Source organism: Actinia tenebrosa, unplaced genomic scaffold (assembly GCF_029948245.1).
Source record: "Actinia tenebrosa isolate PJP-AT-01 unplaced genomic scaffold, QUT_ActTen_1.0 PGA_scaffold3__52_contigs__length_22856419, whole genome shotgun sequence".
Classification (NCBI taxonomy): Eukaryota; Metazoa; Cnidaria; class Anthozoa; order Actiniaria; family Actiniidae; genus Actinia; species Actinia tenebrosa.
The window spans coordinates 1,609,018-1,630,253 of record NW_028292580.1 but is presented as its reverse complement, the minus strand read 5'-3'; the positions used below and the strand labels follow the sequence as shown (position 1 = coordinate 1,630,253).

Below are 21,236 nucleotides of genomic sequence, written 5' to 3'. Positions count from 1 at the left end.
CGATTGCACACACAACTCATGCTGGGCAGGACTCATCAGCATGTCATGACGCCACCGTCAGAACTACTACAACGAGCGTTCTAAACTGCATGGCGTCGCTACTCAAACAGAAAGAATACATTCAACGCGCAGCGTCGCCAGTGGGCACCAGGCTCAGTGGGTATCCTTGAACTCAAAAAAGAAAAATGGTTAACAAGTCACAATAAAACAACGGTTGATCAGGCGACCAACAGACCCGCCAGCTCCCCATTTGCGTTCAAATTTGCGCCGACCCGAGTCAGACTTGCAACGTTTGAACGCAATGGGGAGAATGAAGCGGAGTCGGCCTTGCATGGAGGCAATGGCAGTTGCAGCACAGGGGCGCACGCCACGGAAACGGAAGTCGTTTCGTTGTAGCCAGATGGTGTGTTTGGCTACATGCACCATGTAGGTGTAAATGGGTGGGACACGTTCTTGATGGGTGAACCCATACAAGACGCGGCACTCAGTCAGGTCAGGAGCATCGGGCAAGCCCCGATGAATCACAGAGGACACCCAACCGAGCGCACTCTGGGCAAAGGGACAACCGAAGAAAAGGTGAGGAATGTCCTCACGAGGATGGCCGCAGAAACATGTTGGATCCACGTGATTCCAACCAAAGCTGGAAAGACGTGCCGCGGTGTAGAGAACCCCATGCGCAATCTTCCAAGCTAAGTCGGTGACCTGCCTGTCGATCGCGCAGCAGTGGACCTGTTGCCAGGCATCAGGCCACACCACATCGGGGTAGACGGGCGTGAACTTCGCGACGCAGTGCGGAGGGCGGCAATTCTTTTTAACCAGCAATTCATAAGCACCTTTTACAGTCAGCGTCGCCACAGAGGACGGGCTGACTGACCGGTTGAAAAAGATATCGTTTCGACCAGCAACGATCCCTCCATCGAGGGCGTTCCAGGCTTCCACGACATCCCGGTAAAAGGGCGGCAACGAGGTATTTCGTGGTCGATAGGGATTCCGAAGGAAATCCCTAGGCAACTCACCCATGAAATAACAAAAGAAGGCTTTCCACTTCGGGGACGTGGAGTCAAAGAATCTTCTGACCCATTGTCCATGGAATGCGAGAACCCTAGACCTAAAGCAAGGGAACCCGATTCCTCCCTCCGTGGTAGGTTGACAGACCGTAGCGCGTGCAATCAATTCCTTCTTGTTGGACCACAAGAACGAATGGATTGCCCGGACAACCTCAACACAAACCCATTCTGGCACTGGGAGCACAGAAACAGTGTACCACAGACCCGACAAAGCCAGGGCATTAACGACCAGGCTCTTTCCACGGAAAGAGAGCTGTCGTTGACGCCACGAGTCCAGGACATTAGTCAAGGACTCGATTCTGGGACGGAAGTTCTGTTCTTCCAAATTCTCTGGACCAAGAAAAGTACCCAAAGTAGGAAGGAAGTCAGAAGACCAGCGCAGCTGGACAGGGGGATCCGTACGATGACGCCATGGACCAAGCCACAAGCCCTTGGACTTAGAAGCATTGATCCGTGCCCCCGACGCCTTTTCGTACAACCCATAGATCTCAAAGCAGGCGAGCACAGCATCATCAGAAGCACAGACAATCGTCGTGTCATCGGCATACTGTGAAATCACTGCTTGTCGGTTAGGATCCGACGGTAAGGGGACCCCCTTAATCCTGGTACAAGCCCGAATGTTACAGGCAAGCACCTCCGCTGTCAGAACATAAAGGATAGCGCTCAATGGACATCCCTGGCGGACCCCTCGAGAGAGGTCAAAGAAGTCAGAGATGTAGCCATTGGCGATCACCGCACTAGAAACCCCGGAATAAAAAACCCGTACCCACCCAAGAAAAGAGGGACCGAAACCCATAGCTGAGAGCGTACGGTGCATAAAGGACCAGTCGACTCGGTCGAACGCCTTTTCTTGGTCCAGAGAGAGAATACCCAAGGGTATATCTCCAATTGTTGCATAGTGAATAATGTCTCTCAAAAGAGAGACATTATTCCCAATGAAACGGCCGGGAATGCCACACGTTTGATCTTCCGCCACAACGCTGCCTATGACCCTAAGAAGACGACCAGCGATACATCTGGTCGCAATCTTATAGTCGACATTAAGGAGCGTTATGGGGCGCCAATTCTTCATATTCAAAGGATCATCCTTCTTGTGAACAAGGGTGATGATGCCTCTGCGTTGCGACATCGAAAGTTGCTGGTTCATGAAGCCACAGTTCATAACATCTACAAGGTCTCGGCCGACCAGCGGCCAGAAAGCCATGTAGAATTCCATTGGGAGACCATCAAGGCCGGGGGTCTTACCCCTAGCCATACCCTTGAGAGCCACGTAGGCTTCATCAAGGGTTAATGATCCCTCGCAGGAGGCGGCTTCAGCGTCCGAGAGTTTGGACTCCAGATTCAAAAACATGTCGTCCTGAATCTGGACGTCCACAGGCGACGCTGTAAAGAGATCTCGATAGAAATCTTTCCAGGTCGCCAAGATGTCAAACATGTCGCGAACGACCTGTCCATCAGGTTTGCGGACAGCAGAAATGTGCTGTCTACGCCCCCTACTCTTCTCAAGACGCAAGAAGTAAGAGGACGAGGACTCGCCCTCTTCCACCCAACGCGCACGCGCACGGACCTGGGCAGCGCGAGCTGCATCCAGGTCAAATGCGCGAAGTTCACTCTCCAACTGTTTCATGCGAGAGAGAACAGAAGTCCGACCCAGATCGAATTGGGACCGAAGAGAGGCCAGCTCATCCAAAAAGGATTGACGCTCAGAGCGCCTTTTGCAAGCACGTGCCTTACAGTAGGTAACAGTGGCGTCCCTGATCTTGATCTTGCCCAGATCCCACCACATTTGAAGGGAAGGGTACTCGTGGCGACGAGTTTGCCATTGCCCCCACAAGGCCTCAATGAGGTCCTGGTACTCGCGCTCATCCAGGATGGATGTGTTGAGCTTCCAAAACGAGGGTCCCGAGGCGATGGTATCCGGGACGTGGAAGCTCAGAGTGACGGCAGAATGATCAGAGTATGGGCAGGGCACGATGTTCGCCCCACCCATCTCGTGGGCCCACGGTTTCGGAAAGAGAATAAGGTCGATTCGGGAGGAGAGAGACCCATCTGGTTTCGTCCACGTGTAACCACTGTCACGAGGGTGAAGGTGTCTCCACGCATCATGACAGTCAGCAGCATTCATCAAGTCCAGGATTGCTCCCGAACTCTCAGAGTACGTGCTGAGGGGGGCCGATCCCCTGCGATCAACACGACGGTCCAAGACAGAATTAAAGTCGCCCGCGAGTATCACAGGAATACCCGGGTCGACTGCATCTTGTACCTTGGTGAAAAAGGAATCTCTTGCAGGATTACGGTTAGGAGCGTACAGAGAGACGACCCTAAACACCGTATCCTGACAAGAGAACTCTGCTTGAACCCACCGGCCAACATCATCACTCCAAAGCCGAGTGACTTGGAGAGAAGAGCGGTAAAGAATGGCCACCCCACGAGAACGATTTGTTCCCGGGGATGAGGCACATTCATAGCCGATGGAACGAAACCAGGTGGACATTTCGTCTACAGAGACTGCATGAGTCTCTTGTAGACAGACAATGTCCGGGTGGTGGTGTGATAACCACTGTCTGAAGGCCTCTCTCCTAACATCTTGACGTAGGCCGCAGATGTTAAGACTCATGATGGAAACTGCCATCGAAAATTGTTGATGTAGCGCGAGTACCAGTCATTACGGGGAACGGTCCCGGTAAGACTTCTTATTCCCGCGTCAGGTAAGTATGCTTGATAGTCCACCCCACCACTCACCCCTCGTCCATCAATGACTTCTGCCATGTGGGACAAGCTGATCACCTGGCCTTGGAGCTGCTACTACGGATAGAGAACAAGAAGGCCAAGTTAGAAACTCCATGTTGCTTTCTTTGGGTTTTCCTTTGTTGGACGAAAATCTTCCCGAAGGAAGTGGGCCGTACACGGAAGTAGTGCAATACCGAGACAACCCGTGGCTGGGACGAGGCAAGCCTCTTTTCCACAGCCCAGTTCCAAAAATCAGTTTAATATATGAGCTACTCAATGAGCAGCGTATCAGATATTAAGCTGATAAGAACAGATACTACACTTGATCTTAGCCAAAAGGCCGAGAAGCGATACCCCAACACCCACACCCCTCGCCAACCCTTCCATCTCCCTTGTCCACCCCGTGTGGGAGGCAGCCGCTCAACTCCAAACACCACCGACGGCATCCCTGTGCCTGCCTCACCAACCTCGACTACACTGGTGCATCATGGGTAATAGAGACTTTTTTCGACAGCGCTCACGCCCTACCCTACTCTTCAACACATTTGACTAAGTCTTGACTCCAGTCGCCAAAATCACTCACACTGCTGACCATTCGACAAGTCCACACTGTCATTTTGCTGACAAATCGACACTTTTGCTGACAGTTCGACATTGCTTGACCACCCCGTACCCTACTCATAGCCCTTCTGGCCCACAGCTATAAAACCATTAAAGTGCAACTTTTTCTTTCGTCTACGGCCATACCACCGGGAAAATACCGGTTCTCGTCCGATCACCGAAGTCAAGCCCGGTAGGGCCAGGTTAGTACTTGGATGGGTGACCGCCTGGGAATACCTGGTGCTGTAGACTTTCTTTTTTTTCTCTCTCTCTCTCTCTCTCTCTCCAGGAAACGACAATGTTAGAATAAGAGTGCTTCTATTTGATCAGAACAACTCAATCAATCACTGTAACTGACTATCTGACTGACTGACTGACTGACTGACTAAGCAACAAGTAAGTTACGCTCTAAGTAAAGAGACAACATTCAAATGGCTTTCTCTAAGTGAGTGCTAATTGAATTAAGGCCTAGCTAACTAGCACTTCAATGGCTTGCAGTAGTTACGACTTGGCGTAGTGTTTCTAGTCTATTGCAACAGTAGTAAGTACAGCAAAAAGGAATGAAAAAAAGTCTTGCTTTACGAGTAAAGACAACTGAATCGCCTTGTATTGTTGAACTAGTTACGACTCGCTCGTGAACGCTCGAGCGCTGACGAGCAAGAGGTTGTTTTCTTTGGATCGCAGTCGCCCACAGCTGAAATCGAGAAAAGGGGGAATGCTGTAAGAGGGCCTCAAAACGTTGCTAACTAGTTGGACCATTGATTATTGCCTAGAAATAAACAAGTGTAGCCATAGAAAGGCGAACTAGGAGTTGGGGTTTGTGTGAAATTGGGGTAAATTGGTTAGGGTTAGTTTGCCCTTGGCTAGGGTTTGTGGAGAGTTAGGGTTAACTTCTTTCTAGGGTTTGTTTGTGCGAAGAACTTAGGGTTAGACATAGAGCTAGGGTTGGGGTTGAAATGCAAGTTAGGGTTGAAATGCAAGTTAGGGTTAGACATAGAGGTAGGGTTAGAATGCAGACTTAGGGTTAACATTGTGTTTAGGGTTCGGGAAAAGTTAGGGTTAGACATAGAGCTAGGGTTGGGGTTGAAATGCAAGTTAGGGTTGAAATGCAAGTTAGGGTTGAAATGCAAGTTAGGGTTGAAATGCAAGTTAGGGTTGAAATGCAAGTTAGGGTTAGAATGCAGACTTAGGGTTGACATTGTGTTTAGGGTTGGGGAAAAGTTAGGGTTACAGGGCCTAGGGTTTGAGCAGCGTTAGGGTTCAGCATCTAGCACGGACTAGGACACAGTGGAAACTTCTACTACTATTACTGCTGTTGTTGTTAGGATTGAATTGTTCGGGGACTAGCGCGAACGCAGGTCCCCACTACCAGAAATTATACGCTCGAGTTACCCACATTTGGGGTAATCGCAGGGGTCAACCCAATCGAAGTGCAATGAGAGGGCCTCACCCTGAGAGGACTCCCTTCATGATCAGAGTGAACCTCCCGCGTCAGGTAAGTATGCTAGATAGTCCACCCCACCACTCACCCCTCGTCCATCAATGACTTCTGCCATGTGGGACAAGCTGATCAGCTGGCCTTGGAGCTGCTACTACGGATAGAGAACAAGAAGGCCAAGTTAGAAACTCCATGTTGTTTTCTTTGGGTTTTTCTTTGTTGGATGAAAATCTTCCCGAAGGAAGTGGGCCGTACACGGAAGTAGTGCAATACCGAGACAACCCGTGGCTGGGACGAGGCAAGCCTCTTTTCCACAGCCCAGTTCCAAAAATCAGTTTAATATATGAGCTACTCAATGAGCAGCGTATCAGATATTAAGCTGATAAGAACAGATACTACACTTGATCTTAGCCAAAAGGCCGAGAAGCGATACCCCAACACCCACACCCCTCGCCAACCCTTCCATCTCCCTTGTCCACCCCGTGTGGGAGGCAGCCGCTCAACTCCAAACACCACCAACGGCATCCCTGTGCCTGCCTCACCAACCTCTACTACACTAGTGCATCATGGGTAATAGACACTTTTTTCGACAGCGCTCACCCCCTACCCTACTCTTCACCACATTTGACTAAGTCTTGACTCCAGTCGCCAAAATCACTCACACTGCTCACCATTCGACAAGTCCACACTGTCATTTTGCTGACAAATCGACACTTTTGCTGACAGCTCGACATTGTTTGACCACCCCCTACCACCCCCTACCCTACCCTACTCATAGCCCTTCTAGCCCACAGCTATAAAACCATTAAAGTGCAACTTTTTCTTTCGTCTACGGCCATACCACCGGGAAAATACCGGTTCTCGTCCGATCACCGAAGTCAAGCCCGGTAGGGCCAGGTTAGTACTTGGATGGGTGACCGCCTGGGAATACCTGGTGCTGTAGACTTTCTTTTTTTCTCTCTCTCTCTCTCTCTCTCCAGGAAACGACAATGTTAGAATAAGAGTGCTTCTATTTGATCAGAACAACTCAATCAATCACTGTAACTGACTATCTGACTGACTGACTGACTGACTGACTAAGCAACAAGTAAGTTACGCTCTAAGTAAAGAGACAACATTCAAATGGCTTTCTCTAAGTGAGTGCTAATTGAATTAAGGCCTAGCTAACTAGCACTTCAATGGCTTGCAGTAGTTACGACTTGGCGTAGTGTTTCTAGTCTATTGCAACAGTAGTAAGTACAGCAAAAAGGAATGAAAAAAAGTCTTGCTTTACGAGTAAAGACAACTGAATCGCCTTGTATTGTTGAACTAGTTACGACTCGCTCGTGAACGCTCGAGCGCTGACGAGCAAGAGGTTGTTTTCTTTGGATCGCAGTCGCCCACAGCTGAAATCGAGAAAAGGGGGAATGCTGTAAGAGGGCCTCAAAACGTTGCTAACTAGTTGGACCATTGATTATTGCCTAGAAATAAACAAGTGTAGCCATAGAAAGGCGAACTAGGAGTTGGGGTTTGTGTGAAATTGGGGTAAATTGGTTAGGGTTAGTTTGCCCTTGGCTAGGGTTTGTGGAGAGTTAGGGTTAACTTCTTTCTAGGGTTTGTTTGTGCGAAGAACTTAGGGTTAGACATAGAGCTAGGGTTGGGGTTGAAATGCAAGTTAGGGTTGAAATGCAAGTTAGGGTTAGACATAGAGGTAGGGTTAGAATGCAGACTTAGGGTTAACATTGTGTTTAGGGTTCGGGAAAAGTTAGGGTTAGACATAGAGCTAGGGTTGGGGTTGAAATGCAAGTTAGGGTTGAAATGCAAGTTAGGGTTGAAATGCAAGTTAGGGTTGAAATGCAAGTTAGGGTTGAAATGCAAGTTAGGGTTAGAATGCAGACTTAGGGTTGACATTGTGTTTAGGGTTGGGGAAAAGTTAGGGTTACAGGGCCTAGGGTTTGAGCAGCGTTAGGGTTCAGCATCTAGCACGGACTAGGACACAGTGGAAACTTCTACTACTATTACTGCTGTTGTTGTTAGGATTGAATTGTTCGGGGACTAGCGCGAACGCAGGTCCCCACTACCAGAAATTATACGCTCGAGTTACCCACATTTGGGGTAATCGCAGGGGTCAACCCAATCGAAGTGCAATGAGAGGGCCTCACCCTGAGAGGACTCCCTTCATGATCAGAGTGAACCTCCCGCGTCAGGTAAGTTTTTTTTGTTTTTTACACGCGTACAGAAAGGGATTCCTGTAGCGTTAAACTGGAGGGTACTACTGGTACGCCAACTATGCTAGGGTCGTGAGCCCCACCTCCAAACCAACAAGACAACATCACATTGACACAAAATACAACCAGCATGACTCATAGTGGAGGCAACTGGCATCCCATGGTGCACAAAACCGATTGCACACACAACTCATGCTGGGCAGGACTCATCAGCATGTCATGACGCCACCGTCAGAACTACTACAACGAGCGTTCTAAACTGCATGGCGTCGCTACTCAAACAGAAAGAATACATTCAACGCGCAGCGTCGCCAGTGGGCACCAGGCTCAGTGGGTATCCTTGAACTCAAAAAAGAAAAATGGTTAACAAGTCACAATAAAACAACGGTTGATCAGGCGACCAACAGACCCGCCAGCTCCCCATTTGCGTTCAAATTTGCGCCGACCCGAGTCAGACTTGCAACGTTTGAACGCAATGGGGAGAATGAAGCGGAGTCGGCCTTGCATGGAGGCAATGGCAGTTGCAGCACAGGGGCGCACGCCACGGAAACGGAAGTCGTTTCGTTGTAGCCAGATGGTGTGTTTGGCTACATGCACCATGTAGGTGTAAATGGGTGGGACACGTTCTTGATGGGTGAACCCATACAAGACGCGGCACTCAGTCAGGTCAGGAGCATCGGGCAAGCCCCGATGAATCACAGAGGACACCCAACCGAGCGCACTCTGGGCAAAGGGACAACCGAAGAAAAGGTGAGGAATGTCCTCACGAGGATGGCCGCAGAAACATGTTGGATCCACGTGATTCCAACCAAAGCTGGAAAGACGTGCCGCGGTGTAGAGAACCCCATGCGCAATCTTCCAAGCTAAGTCGGTGACCTGCCTGTCGATCGCGCAGCAGTGGACCTGTTGCCAGGCATCAGGCCACACCACATCGGGGTAGACGGGCGTGAACTTCGCGACGCAGTGCGGAGGGCGGCAATTCTTTTTAACCAGCAATTCATAAGCACCTTTTACAGTCAGCGTCGCCACAGAGGACGGGCTGACTGACCGGTTGAAAAAGATATCGTTTCGACCAGCAACGATCCCTCCATCGAGGGCGTTCCAGGCTTCCACGACATCCCGGTAAAAGGGCGGCAACGAGGTATTTCGTGGTCGATAGGGATTCCGAAGGAAATCCCTAGGCAACTCACCCATGAAATAACAAAAGAAGGCTTTCCACTTCGGGGACGTGGAGTCAAAGAATCTTCTGACCCATTGTCCATGGAATGCGAGAACCCTAGACCTAAAGCAAGGGAACCCGATTCCTCCCTCCGTGGTAGGTTGACAGACCGTAGCGCGTGCAATCAATTCCTTCTTGTTGGACCACAAGAACGAATGGATTGCCCGGACAACCTCAACACAAACCCATTCTGGCACTGGGAGCACAGAAACAGTGTACCACAGACCCGACAAAGCCAGGGCATTAACGACCAGGCTCTTTCCACGGAAAGAGAGCTGTCGTTGACGCCACGAGTCCAGGACATTAGTCAAGGACTCGATTCTGGGACGGAAGTTCTGTTCTTCCAAATTCTCTGGACCAAGAAAAGTACCCAAAGTAGGAAGGAAGTCAGAAGACCAGCGCAGCTGGACAGGGGGATCCGTACGATGACGCCATGGACCAAGCCACAAGCCCTTGGACTTAGAAGCATTGATCCGTGCCCCCGACGCCTTTTCGTACAACCCATAGATCTCAAAGCAGGCGAGCACAGCATCATCAGAAGCACAGACAATCGTCGTGTCATCGGCATACTGTGAAATCACTGCTTGTCGGTTAGGATCCGACGGTAAGGGGACCCCCTTAATCCTGGTACAAGCCCGAATGTTACAGGCAAGCACCTCCGCTGTCAGAACATAAAGGATAGCGCTCAATGGACATCCCTGGCGGACCCCTCGAGAGAGGTCAAAGAAGTCAGAGATGTAGCCATTGGCGATCACCGCACTAGAAACCCCGGAATAAAAAACCCGTACCCACCCAAGAAAAGAGGGACCGAAACCCATAGCTGAGAGCGTACGGTGCATAAAGGACCAGTCGACTCGGTCGAACGCCTTTTCTTGGTCCAGAGAGAGAATACCCAAGGGTATATCTCCAATTGTTGCATAGTGAATAATGTCTCTCAAAAGAGAGACATTATTCCCAATGAAACGGCCGGGAATGCCACACGTTTGATCTTCCGCCACAACGCTGCCTATGACCCTAAGAAGACGACCAGCGATACATCTGGTCGCAATCTTATAGTCGACATTAAGGAGCGTTATGGGGCGCCAATTCTTCATATTCAAAGGATCATCCTTCTTGTGAACAAGGGTGATGATGCCTCTGCGTTGCGACATCGAAAGTTGCTGGTTCATGAAGCCACAGTTCATAACATCTACAAGGTCTCGGCCGACCAGCGGCCAGAAAGCCATGTAGAATTCCATTGGGAGACCATCAAGGCCGGGGGTCTTACCCCTAGCCATACCCTTGAGAGCCACGTAGGCTTCATCAAGGGTTAATGATCCCTCGCAGGAGGCGGCTTCAGCGTCCGAGAGTTTGGACTCCAGATTCAAAAACATGTCGTCCTGAATCTGGACGTCCACAGGCGACGCTGTAAAGAGATCTCGATAGAAATCTTTCCAGGTCGCCAAGATGTCAAACATGTCGCGAACGACCTGTCCATCAGGTTTGCGGACAGCAGAAATGTGCTGTCTACGCCCCCTACTCTTCTCAAGACGCAAGAAGTAAGAGGACGAGGACTCGCCCTCTTCCACCCAACGCGCACGCGCACGGACCTGGGCAGCGCGAGCTGCATCCAGGTCAAATGCGCGAAGTTCACTCTCCAACTGTTTCATGCGAGAGAGAACAGAAGTCCGACCCAGATCGAATTGGGACCGAAGAGAGGCCAGCTCATCCAAAAAGGATTGACGCTCAGAGCGCCTTTTGCAAGCACGTGCCTTACAGTAGGTAACAGTGGCGTCCCTGATCTTGATCTTGCCCAGATCCCACCACATTTGAAGGGAAGGGTACTCGTGGCGACGAGTTTGCCATTGCCCCCACAAGGCCTCAATGAGGTCCTGGTACTCGCGCTCATCCAGGATGGATGTGTTGAGCTTCCAAAACGAGGGTCCCGAGGCGATGGTATCCGGGACGTGGAAGCTCAGAGTGACGGCAGAATGATCAGAGTATGGGCAGGGCACGATGTTCGCCCCACCCATCTCGTGGGCCCACGGTTTCGGAAAGAGAATAAGGTCGATTCGGGAGGAGAGAGACCCATCTGGTTTCGTCCACGTGTAACCACTGTCACGAGGGTGAAGGTGTCTCCACGCATCATGACAGTCAGCAGCATTCATCAAGTCCAGGATTGCTCCCGAACTCTCAGAGTACGTGCTGAGGGGGGCCGATCCCCTGCGATCAACACGACGGTCCAAGACAGAATTAAAGTCGCCCGCGAGTATCACAGGAATACCCGGGTCGACTGCATCTTGTACCTTGGTGAAAAAGGAATCTCTTGCAGGATTACGGTTAGGAGCGTACAGAGAGACGACCCTAAACACCGTATCCTGACAAGAGAACTCTGCTTGAACCCACCGGCCAACATCATCACTCCAAAGCCGAGGGACTTGGAGAGAAGAGCGGTAGAGAATGGCCACCCCACGAGAACGATTTGTTCCCGGAGATGAGGCACATTCATAGCCGGTGGAACGAAACCAGCTGGACATTTCGTCTACAGAGACTGCATGAGTCTCTTGTAGACAGACAATGTCCGGGTGATGGTGTGATAACCATTGCCGAAAGGCCTCTCTCCTAACATCCTCACGTAGGCCACAGATGTTAAGACTCATGATTGAGACTGCCATCGAGAATTGTTGGTGGAGCGCGAGTACCAGGCTTTACGGGGAACGGTCCCTGTAAGATTTCCTATTCTCAGCCGGAGGTGGTGAGAACGGGGGTGAGGGAGTGTCACCCTTATGGTAACGTCGCAGTCCAGCCGCAGATGACCGACACGGTCGGTCAGCTGCAATCACAGGCATCTTGTGCACGCCAGGACGTGCCTCAAGAGCCTGTGACCGACTGGACTGGAAGGCAGGAGTGTCAAAAAGGGGCTGCGAACAGTCCCCCACAGGCCCCAAAGACCCCGAGGATTCAATTTCTCCACCGCCCACCAGGTCCTCCAAGCTGTCGACAACCTGGACAGCGACGTCCAGGGAAAGCGCCGCAAGCTGGGAATCACTGACCGTGGGAGCCAGGGACCCAGATGGAATAGGGGTAATAATCTCCCCAAGGGTAGAATCCCCCACACTTAAGGGGGGGTCGGGAGAGAGAGACAATGTGATGTTTTCTAATGTATCCTCCCCCACCGTATCTTCTGTTGAGACGAGACTCCCACTCTTTTGGGGAGAATACGTAGGGGACCCGCTGGGGTTTGACGGACACCCTGTATAACAAGGCCTCTCCTGCCCATGATCTTGTTGAGGAGAGGACACGCGAGAACTGGAAATTGGCCCCGTCTGGGAGACCAGACCACAATCCAGCTCCTCCTCTTCAGGAATAGCCATGCCTGAGCCCTCCTCAGGGAAGTGGGCAACAGACAAGGCATCTTCCACCATTGGAGATGATCCAACTCTCCTCGGGAGGGGAGGGGTAGCCTCTGTACACTCTACCCCCCTCCCGGGCAGGGACCCTGACAGGGCACCACCCCTCGACGGCGTCCCAGGGTCATTAGCCCTATTTCTTTTAGACGGTGGGGGGGAGTAGCAACCCTCTTCCTCACCAGACCCAGAGGACGATGACGAGTCCTCATCACTGTCATGGGGGAACTTAGTGGGGCAATCCCGAGCAAGATGACCGGCGGCTCCACACGTCCAGCACTCCCCCGCCTTTGGGCAATCCCGAACCACATGCCCCTGTTGCCGACAGCTATAACAAAAGGTAGGCTGCCCCCGGTAGAAAGTGGAGAACCAGAAACCCCGCAACCGAAGGAGACGAGGGAGGGGCTCCCGCAGCTCAATTTTTGCAGTGCGAGAACCAGTCTCGCACCCAAAGACCTTGTTGTCAACGACCCTCTTTACCTCCACCACCCTACCGTAGTGGCTCAGGAGGGAAACAAGGTCGTTGTCCGGTATTTCAAAAGGGAGACGATGGATCTGGACGAACGTCCGATTCACATCAGCCTCCCTCAAAGGAAAGTGAACCCCGTCACAGGTAAGTCCCCGGGAAAGGACCTCATCCCTGTAACGGGGGCACGAAAAGGTGACACGTACTTCACCCCCGACCGGCTGGATACACTTGATGAAGGCCGAGGAGACAATGCTCGTTAAAGCATTGATAACCTTGTCCTTCACAAGGGAACCGTTCTTCCTCGCAAATTGACGAGGAATTGTAACAATTATGGTATTTGGTCGCCTGATCGATTGCGACTGTAGAGCTGCAAGACCAGCGCGAGTTACCATTCCCGGGCGAGCACCGTTGCTCGAGCCAGAAGGACCACTCGCACTAGCCGTGACAGTGGCATAACTGCGACGGTCTCCCATACTAGGAAACCGTCACAGCGCGAGCAAAAAAGAGGACTAAATACAGAAAAAAGAAAGAGCCAAAAAATCTTACCAAAAGGATCCCACACGCGCTAGCCTTGCAGACCACCACTAAGAGAAAACGAGCAAACACCACAGGAAGCCCGAGAATTACCCACATAGACAGAGTTTCACCTAAGTGAACCTCCCGCGTCAGGTAAGTATGCTAGATAGTCCACCCCACCACTCACCCCTCGTCCATCAATGACTTCTGCCATGTGGGACAAGCTGATCACCTGGCCTTGGAGCTGCTACTACGGATAGAGAACAAGAAGGCCAAGTTAGAAACTCCATGTTGTTTTCTTTGGGTTTTTCTTTGTTGGATGAAAATCTTCCCGAAGGAAGTGGGCCGTACACGGAAGTAGTGCAATACCGAGACAACCCGTGGCTGGGACGAGGCAAGCCTCTTTTCCACAGCCCAGTTCCAAAAATCAGTTTAATATATGAGCTACTCAATGAGCAGCGTATCAGATATTAAGCTGATAAGAACAGATACTACACTTGATCTTAGCCAAAAGGCCGAGAAGCGATACCCCAACACCCACACCCCTCGCCAACCCTTCCATCTCCCTTGTCCACCCCGTGTGGGAGGCAGCCGCTCAACTCCAAACACCACCAACGGCATCCCTGTGCCTGCCTCACCAACCTCTACTACACTAGTGCATCATGGGTAATAGAGACTTTTTTCGACAGCGCTCACCCCCTACCCTACTCTTCACCACATTTGACTAAGTCTTGACTCCAGTCGCCAAAATCACTCACACTGCTCACCATTCGACAAGTCCACACTGTCATTTTGCTGACAAATCGACACTTTTGCTGACAGCTCGACATTGCTTGACCACCCCCTACCACCTCCTACCCTACCCTACTCATAGCCCTTCTAGCCCACAGCTATAAAACCATTAAAGTGCAACTTTTTCTTTCGTCTACGGCCATACCACCGGGAAAATACCGGTTCTCGTCCGATCACCGAAGTCAAGCCCGGTAGGGCCAGGTTAGTACTTGGATGGGTGACCGCCTGGGAATACCTGGTGCTGTAGACTTTCTTTTTTTCTCTCTCTCTCTCTCTCTCTCTCCAGGAAACGACAACGTTAGAATAAGAGTGCTTCTATTTGATCAGAACAACTCAATCAATCACTGTAACTGACTATCTGACTGACTGACTGACTGACTGACTGACTAAGCAACAAGTAAGTTACGCTCTAAGTAAAGAGACAACATTCAAATGGCTTTCTCTAAGTGAGTGCTAATTGAATTAAGGCCTAGCTAACTAGCACTTCAATGGCTTGCAGTAGTTACGACTTGGCGTAGTGTTTCTAGTCTATTGCAACAGTAGTAAGTACAGCAAAAAGGAATGAAAAAAAGTCTTGCTTTACGAGTAAAGACAACTGAATCGCCTTGTATTGTTGAACTAGTTACGACTCGCTCGTGAACGCTCGAGCGCTGACGAGCAAGAGGTTGTTTTCTTTGGATCGCAGTCGCCCACAGCTGAAATCGAGAAAAGGGGGAATGCTGTAAGAGGGCCTCAAAACGTTGCTAACTAGTTGGACCATTGATTATTGCCTAGAAATAAACAAGTGTAGCCATAGAAAGGCGAACTAGGAGTTGGTGTTTGTGTGAAATTGGGGTAAATTGGTTAGGGTTAGTTTGCCCTTGACTAGGGTTAGAATGCAGACTTAGGGTTAACTTCTTTCTAGGGTTTGTTTGTGCGAAGAACTTAGGGTTAGACATAGAGCTAGGGTTGGGGTTGAAATGCAAGTTAGGGTTGAAATGCAAGTTAGGGTTAAACATAGAGGTAGGGTTAGAATGCAGACTTAGGGTTAACATTGTGTTTAGGGTTCGGGAAAAGTTAGGGTTAGACATAGAGCTAGGGTTGGGGTTGAAATCCAAGGTAGGGTTGAAATGCAAGTTAGGGTTGAAATGCAAGTTAGGGTTAGAATGCAGACTTAGGGTTGACATTGTGTTTAGGGTTGGGGAAAAGTTAGGGTTACAGGGCCTAGGGTTTGAGCAGCGTTAGGGTTCAGCATCTAGCACGGACTAGGACACAGTGGAAACTTCTACTACTATTACTGCTGTTGTTGTTAGGATTGAATTGTTCGGGGACTAGCGCGAACGCAGGTCCCCACTACCAGAAATTATACGCTCGAGTTACCCACATTTGGGGTAATCGCAGGGGTCAACCCAAGCGAAGTGCAATGAGAGGGCCTCACCCTGAGAGGACTCCCTTCATGATCAGAGTGAACCTCCCGCGTCAGGTAAGTTTTTTTTGTTTTTTACACGCGTACAGAAAGGGATTCCTGTAGCGTTAAACTGGAGGGTACTACTGGTACGCCAACTATGCTAGGGTCGTGAGCCCCACCTCCAAACCAACAAGACAACATCACATTGACACAAAATACAACCAGCATGACTCATAGTGGAGGCAACTGGCATCCCATGGTGCACAAAACCGATTGCACACACAACTCATGCTGGGCAGGACTCATCAGCATGTCATGACGCCACCGTCAGAACTACTACAACGAGCGTTCTAAACTGCATGGCGTCGCTACTCAAACAGAAAGAATACATTCAACGCGCAGCGTCGCCAGTGGGCACCAGGCTCAGTGGGTATCCTTGAACTCAAAAAAGAAAAATGGTTAACAAGTCACAATAAAACAACGGTTGATCAGGCGACCAACAGACCCGCCAGCTCCCCATTTGCGTTCAAATTTGCGCCGACCCGAGTCAGACTTGCAACGTTTGAACGCAATGGGGAGAATGAAGCGGAGTCGGCCTTGCATGGAGGCAATGGCAGTTGCAGCACAGGGGCGCACGCCACGGAAACGGAAGTCGTTTCGTTGTAGCCAGATGGTGTGTTTGGCTACATGCACCATGTAGGTGTAAATGGGTGGGACACGTTCTTGATGGGTGAACCCATACAAGACGCGGCACTCAGTCAGGTCAGGAGCATCGGGCAAGCCCCGATGAATCACAGAGGACACCCAACCGAGCGCACTCTGGGCAAAGGGACAACCGAAGAAAAGGTGAGGAATGTCCTCACGAGGATGGCCGCAGAAACATGTTGGATCCACGTGATTCCAACCAAAGCTGGAAAGACGTGCCGCGGTGTAGAGAACCCCATGCGCAATCTTCCAAGCTAAGTCGGTGACCTGCCTGTCGATCGCGCAGCAGTGGACCTGTTGCCAGGCATCAGGCCACACCACATCGGGGTAGACGGGCGTGAACTTCGCGACGCAGTGCGGAGGGCGGCAATTCTTTTTAACCAGCAATTCATAAGCACCTTTTACAGTCAGCGTCGCCACAGAGGACGGGCTGACTGACCGGTTGAAAAAGATATCGTTTCGACCAGCAACGATCCCTCCATCGAGGGCGTTCCAGGCTTCCACGACATCCCGGTAAAAGGGCGGCAACGAGGTATTTCGTGGTCGATAGGGATTCCGAAGGAAATCCCTAGGCAACTCACCCATGAAATAACAAAAGAAGGCTTTCCACTTCGGGGACGTGGAGTCAAAGAATCTTCTGACCCATTGTCCATGGAATGCGAGAACCCTAGACCTAAAGCAAGGGAACCCGATTCCTCCCTCCGTGGTAGGTTGACAGACCGTAGCGCGTGCAATCAATTCCTTCTTGTTGGACCACAAGAACGAATGGATTGCCCGGACAACCTCAACACAAACCCATTCTGGCACTGGGAGCACAGAAACAGTGTACCACAGACCCGACAAAGCCAGGGCATTAACGACCAGGCTCTTTCCACGGAAAGAGAGCTGTCGTTGACGCCACGAGTCCAGGACATTAGTCAAGGACTCGATTCTGGGACGGAAGTTCTGTTCTTCCAAATTCTCTGGACCAAGAAAAGTACCCAAAGTAGGAAGGAAGTCAGAAGACCAGCGCAGCTGGACAGGGGGATCCGTACGATGACGCCATGGACCAAGCCACAAGCCCTTGGACTTAGAAGCATTGATCCGTGCCCCCGACGCCTTTTCGTACAACCCATAGATCTCAAAGCAGGCGAGCACAGCATCATCAGAAGCACAGACAATCGTCGTGTCATCGGCATACTGTGAAATCACTGCTTGTCGGTTAGGATCCGACGGTAAGGGGACCCCCTTAATCCTGGTACAAGCCCGAATGTTACAGGCAAGCACCTCCGCTGTCAGAACATAAAGGATAGCGCTCAATGGACATCCCTGGCGGACCCCTCGAGAGAGGTCAAAGAAGTCAGAGATGTAGCCATTGGCGATCACCGCACTAGAAACCCCGGAATAAAAAACCCGTACCCACCCAAGAAAAGAGGGACCGAAACCCATAGCTGAGAGCGTACGGTGCATAAAGGACCAGTCGACTCGGTCGAACGCCTTTTCTTGGTCCAGAGAGAGAATACCCAAGGGTATATCTCCAATTGTTGCATAGTGAATAATGTCTCTCAAAAGAGAGACATTATTCCCAATGAAACGGCCGGGAATGCCACACGTTTGATCTTCCGCCACAACGCTGCCTATGACCCTAAGAAGACGACCAGCGATACATCTGGTCGCAATCTTATAGTCGACATTAAGGAGCGTTATGGGGCGCCAATTCTTCATATTCAAAGGATCATCCTTCTTGTGAACAAGGGTGATGATGCCTCTGCGTTGCGACATCGAAAGTTGCTGGTTCATGAAGCCACAGTTCATAACATCTACAAGGTCTCGGCCGACCAGCGGCCAGAAAGCCATGTAGAATTCCATTGGGAGACCATCAAGGCCGGGGGTCTTACCCCTAGCCATACCCTTGAGAGCCACGTAGGCTTCATCAAGGGTTAATGATCCCTCGCAGGAGGCGGCTTCAGCGTCCGAGAGTTTGGACTCCAGATTCAAAAACATGTCGTCCTGAATCTGGACGTCCACAGGCGACGCTGTAAAGAGATCTCGATAGAAATCTTTCCAGGTCGCCAAGATGTCAAACATGTCGCGAACGACCTGTCCATCAGGTTTGCGGACAGCAGAAATGTGCTGTCTACGCCCCCTACTCTTCTCAAGACGCAAGAAGTAAGAGGACGAGGACTCGCCCTCTTCCACCCAACGCGCACGCGCACGGACCTGGGCAGCGCGAGCTGCATCCAGGTCAAATGCGCGAAGTTCACTCTCCAACTGTTTCATGCGAGAGAGAACAGAAGTCCGACCCAGATCGAATTGGGACCGAAGAGAGGCCAGCTCATCCAAAAAGGATTGACGCTCAGAGCGCCTTTTGCAAGCACGTGCCTTACAGTAGGTAACAGTGGCGTCCCTGATCTTGATCTTGCCCAGATCCCACCACATTTGAAGGGAAGGGTACTCGTGGCGACGAGTTTGCCATTGCCCCCACAAGGCCTCAATGAGGTCCTGGTACTCGCGCTCATCCAGGATGGATGTGTTGAGCTTCCAAAACGAGGGTCCCGAGGCGATGGTATCCGGGACGTGGAAGCTCAGAGTGACGGCAGAATGATCAGAGTATGGGCAGGGCACGATGTTCGCCCCACCCATCTCGTGGGCCCACGGTTTCGGAAAGAGAATAAGGTCGATTCGGGAGGAGAGAGACCCATCTGGTTTCGTCCACGTGTAACCACTGTCACGAGGGTGAAGGTGTCTCCACGCATCATGACAGTCAGCAGCATTCATCAAGTCCAGGATTGCTCCCGAACTCTCAGAGTACGTGCTGAGGGGGGCCGATCCCCTGCGATCAACACGACGGTCCAAGACAGAATTAAAGTCGCCCGCGAGTATCACAGGAATACCCGGGTCGACTGCATCTTGTACCTTGGTGAAAAAGGAATCTCTTGCAGGATTACGGTTAGGAGCGTACAGAGAGACGACCCTAAACACCGTATCCTGACAAGAGAACTCTGCTTGAACCCACCGGCCAACATCATCACTCCAAAGCCGAGTGACTTGGAGAGAAGAGCGGTAAAGAATGGCCACCCCACGAGAACGATTTGTTCCCGGGGATGAGGCACATTCATAGCCGATGGAACGAAACCAGGTGGACATTTCGTCTACAGAGACTGCATGAGTCTCTTGTAGACAGACAATGTCCGGGTGGTGGTGTGATAACCACTGTCTGAAGGCCTCTCTCCTAACATCTTGACGTAGGCCGCAGATGTTAAGACTCATGATGGAAACTGCCATCGAAAATTGTTGATGTAGCGCGAGTACCAGTCATTACGGGGAACGGTCCCGGTAAGACTTCTTATTCCCGCGTCAGGTAAGTATGCTTGATAGTCCACCCCACCACTCACCCCTCGTCCATCAATGACTTCTGCCATGTGGGACAAGCTGATCACCTGGCCTTGGAGCTGCTACTACGGATAGAGAACAAGAAGGCCAAGTTAGAAACTCCATGTTGCTTTCTTTGGGTTTTCCTTTGTTGGACGAAAATCTTCCCGAAGGAAGTGGGCCGTACACGGAAGTAGTGCAATACCGAGACAACCCGTGGCTGGGACGAGGCAAGCCTCTTTTCCACAGCCCAGTTCCAAAAATCAGTTTAATATATGAGCTACTCAATGAGCAGCGTATCAGATATTAAGCTGATAAGAACAGATACTACACTTGATCTTAGCCAAAAGGCCGAGAAGCGATACCCCAACACCCACACCCCTCGCCAACCCTTCCATCTCCCTTGTCCACCCCGTGTGGGAGGCAGCCGCTCAACTCCAAACACCACCGACGGCATCCCTGTGCCTGCCTCACCAACCTCGACTACACTGGTGCATCATGGGTAATAGAGACTTTTTTCGACAGCGCTCACGCCCTACCCTACTCTTCAACACATTTGACTAAGTCTTGACTCCAGTCGCCAAAATCACTCACACTGCTCACCATTCCATACATTTTTTATCGTATCTTTCATTTCTTATACTCTAGAGTCAACACCTCTTAGCTTTTATAAGGCCCAGCCACATATCAACGTTACGGACATATAGTTTTACACAGAGGACATTTTCTTTTCATATGTGTTTTTTCTCTCGGTTCTTTGAGAGAAAAACTGAGTTTCTGAAATCCAGGCTTAATGATGCCGTTCATTCACCTTATAGAGCCGTTTGTTATCGATAGCTTTTCATATTTTTCTAGTTTTCTATTTGAAGTTAAGCGCTGTGATGTTTCCCGCCCTTTCTTATAAATATTGCATCTACAAACTTGAGTTTGTTATTTTTATTTTTTATATCGAATATAAACAACGTATAGTACTGCTAGTAAATGTATCATACTATAAGAATAGATCTACTTAAAATATTTCAATAATATTCCAATCATATGGATGGCGACCGTTTCTATTTAGATCCTACTAATTAATAGAACCGTAGTGCATGAATACGCAACCACAATCAACTTGCACTTTACTTTTCTTTTTACAAATTCACGACTTTTTTTACAACTCTCTAATACCCCATGAAGATTACTATTTTGGCTTGAATTTCTCGTCACCTTTTTTAGGTTATCATAGTTTTCTTTTTCTGTCGCTATGACATTGTGCAACTCGCTACCAACGACAATTCTCGTTTGTACAGTACAAAAAATTCAATCAATCAATATATTAACTCCTTACCTTTTGGTGTTTCTTTTCATTTAACATATAATAATCTTT

At 50.3% G+C, this 21,236-nt stretch overlaps 10 non-coding genes across 10 annotated transcripts; 3 read left to right on the top strand and 7 right to left on the bottom strand.

Moving 5' to 3' along the window:
* Positions 1–3,957: 3,957 nt before the first annotated feature.
* LOC148907644 (U2 spliceosomal RNA) lies at positions 3,958–4,149 on the bottom strand. The gene has a single exon (XR_016120917.1). It is a non-coding gene; the product is annotated as a U2 spliceosomal RNA (small nuclear RNA).
* A 381-nt stretch (positions 4,150–4,530) lies between these two features.
* LOC148907643 (5S ribosomal RNA) lies at positions 4,531–4,649 on the top strand. The gene has a single exon (XR_016121017.1). It is a non-coding gene; the product is annotated as a 5S ribosomal RNA (ribosomal RNA).
* Positions 4,650–5,734: 1,085 nt separating this feature from the next.
* Positions 5,735–5,900, bottom strand: LOC148907642 (U1 spliceosomal RNA). The gene has a single exon (XR_016120955.1). It is a non-coding gene; the product is annotated as a U1 spliceosomal RNA (small nuclear RNA).
* Positions 5,901–6,074: 174 nt separating this feature from the next.
* On the bottom strand, positions 6,075–6,266 carry LOC148907641 (U2 spliceosomal RNA). The gene has a single exon (XR_016120916.1). It is a non-coding gene; the product is annotated as a U2 spliceosomal RNA (small nuclear RNA).
* Positions 6,267–6,662: 396 nt separating this feature from the next.
* LOC148907640 (5S ribosomal RNA) lies at positions 6,663–6,781 on the top strand. The gene has a single exon (XR_016121016.1). It is a non-coding gene; the product is annotated as a 5S ribosomal RNA (ribosomal RNA).
* Positions 6,782–7,863: 1,082 nt separating this feature from the next.
* Positions 7,864–8,029, bottom strand: LOC148907639 (U1 spliceosomal RNA). The gene has a single exon (XR_016120995.1). It is a non-coding gene; the product is annotated as a U1 spliceosomal RNA (small nuclear RNA).
* A 5,938-nt stretch (positions 8,030–13,967) lies between these two features.
* Positions 13,968–14,159, bottom strand: LOC148907638 (U2 spliceosomal RNA). The gene has a single exon (XR_016120915.1). It is a non-coding gene; the product is annotated as a U2 spliceosomal RNA (small nuclear RNA).
* A 396-nt stretch (positions 14,160–14,555) lies between these two features.
* On the top strand, positions 14,556–14,674 carry LOC148907637 (5S ribosomal RNA). Its single transcript, XR_016121014.1, has one exon. It is a non-coding gene; the product is annotated as a 5S ribosomal RNA (ribosomal RNA).
* A 1,054-nt stretch (positions 14,675–15,728) lies between these two features.
* LOC148907636 (U1 spliceosomal RNA) lies at positions 15,729–15,894 on the bottom strand. The gene has a single exon (XR_016120999.1). It is a non-coding gene; the product is annotated as a U1 spliceosomal RNA (small nuclear RNA).
* A 4,144-nt stretch (positions 15,895–20,038) lies between these two features.
* LOC148907635 (U2 spliceosomal RNA) lies at positions 20,039–20,230 on the bottom strand. The gene has a single exon (XR_016120914.1). It is a non-coding gene; the product is annotated as a U2 spliceosomal RNA (small nuclear RNA).
* Between the last annotated feature and the right edge of the window lie 1,006 nt (positions 20,231–21,236).